The sequence below is a fragment of the Aquarana catesbeiana genome, linkage group LG07 (assembly GCF_042186555.1).
Source record: "Aquarana catesbeiana isolate 2022-GZ linkage group LG07, ASM4218655v1, whole genome shotgun sequence".
In the NCBI taxonomy this organism is placed as follows: Eukaryota; Metazoa; Chordata; class Amphibia; order Anura; family Ranidae; genus Aquarana; species Aquarana catesbeiana.
In genome coordinates this window covers 268463417-268465371 of record NC_133330.1, presented here as the reverse complement: position 1 = coordinate 268465371, position 1955 = coordinate 268463417, and the positions used below count along the sequence as shown (strand labels likewise).

General features: G+C 53.9%; 1 pseudogene; it reads left to right on the top strand.

Annotated features, from left to right (window-relative positions):
• Window positions 1–373: 373 nt before the first annotated feature.
• On the top strand, window positions 374–508 carry LOC141104006 (U2 spliceosomal RNA; annotated as a pseudogene).
• The last annotated feature ends 1447 nt before the right edge of the window (window positions 509–1955 follow it).

The window sequence follows — 1955 nt, the reverse complement described above, 5'->3', positions numbered from 1 at the left end:
CATGACACTGGTGCATCAGTGCACCATGCTATAACGGCTTTCTATGCAAAATCACTGGATGTTTGGTGTGGTATGCTGTGCTGGGACACGGAGAGACTGACACGGACTTTACACCAGCGCTGTCCCAGCACAGCATACCACACCAAACATCCAGTGATTTTGCATAGAAAGCCGTTATAGTATGGTGCACTGACACACCAGTGCCATGTAAGTACCCCGGTGTGGGGAACGTTTTCTTTTAATAAAAGTATTTTGACTATATTACACTATATAGTTTCATTTTCATTTATATGTATGGAGCCACATTGTTTCCAGCTGGAGGAGTGCAGCAGACACTGAGACTGAGCCCAGGGGTGGCTCCAAAGTATTTGGGATCGCTTCTCGGCCTTTTGGCTAAGATCAAGTGTAGTATCGACTTTAGCCCTTAGGGGTGTCTCTGCTTCACAGCTAGGACGTTGAGAACCACTTGCATCTATCCAAGCTAATTGGTCCTTGTGGGGTACCCTCTGCTCGGTCTGGTAGGATCGTTGATTAAATTCAGCCTCACCTACTTGCTGCTATTGGGTTAGAGGCTTATCCCCCACAGGGAATGAGATTGCGGTCTTCCCTCCTCCCCCACTCCGCATTACTACCTCCGGGCAGTAGATGCTAGAGCCTTTGTAAAGGCTACGAAAAGAGCAAAGACGTCGAGGAACCAGAAGGAAGCCGCCTAAGAACACCTGAAGCGACATCCAACTCCTTGACGATGGGGAAGAGCGACAAGAAGACCAGAAAGGAGAAGAAGAACCCCGTTCCAGCCACTTCCTCCGAGCCCGGGAATGCCGCTGCCTCAACCCCCGCCTCTACCCCGGCCGGCACCAGCCGACCAGGACCAGCCAAGCCAGATCAGCCTGCAGACGGGCTCCCAGCATTAGAGCCTTGGATGAAGCAGACGGTCGTGCTGCAGCTGAAAGAGGTGGACGGAAGAGTCCCTGACATGACCCCGGAGATCTTCAGAAAGTAGATGATTCTGGAACAGGGGTTCAGCAAAGCGGAGACGCTTTCCGTGCAGGCCTTCACAAGAGGTATATTCTTTATAACTTTTGTGTCGTTTCAGGTCTGCAGAAGATACTGGGAGATGGTGAAGACCAGTGGCCCTGAATCCCCTTTCCGGAAGTTCACTGCGAACTGCCCCATAACACGGGACGAAAAGCGGGTGACAGTGGCCATGATGAACCCCCATACCAGTGGAAAGGACATAGCCACCTACCTCCAGAGGTTCTGCACCGTGGTGAAGGACCCGATCCAAATCTTCGATGCCAACGGCTTCTGGATAGGTAAGTGGTCTGTGCTCTGCAAACTGAGGAAAGACCCTTCGGGGGACATCCAGCACCTGCAGCCTTTCTTCTCCCTGGGATCCTCCGCAGGAATCCTTTTCTACCCCGGCATACCCTACAACTGTAACAAGTGTGGGCAGCTGGGACACATAGGTAAGGATTGTACAGAACTTGCTTGCAAGTTCTGTAGGGTGACAGGCCACGAGACCAAGGACTGTCCGAGGTCCAAAGCCTGCAACCTTTGCGGATTGGCAGAGCATGTCTTCAGACACTGCCCCCAGAGGACCCGGACCTACGCTGGAGCCGTGAGCCAGGGTAAGCCATCCGGGAGAAAGCTGCCAGAAAAACCAAAGGAACCTCGAAAGGCCACAGGTAAGTCCACTCCCACCCCCCCTGCCCTTACCCCACCCCCTACCTCCAGCACACCCCCACCCACCCCCTCTGTGCCGGAGGAGCCCCTCCCCACCCCTTCCCCCCCGAACCTGTCAGACTTCAAGAACAGTCAAGCATCGTGAGTTCTCCATGGTCCCCTGCTTTTTCTCTGACCACAGGGCTATTCACTTTCGGGGTGACCTGGGTGAGGGCTTTGCCCGCGGACCGGGTTCCTGGAAGCTGAATAGCACCCTGCTGGAAAATGAG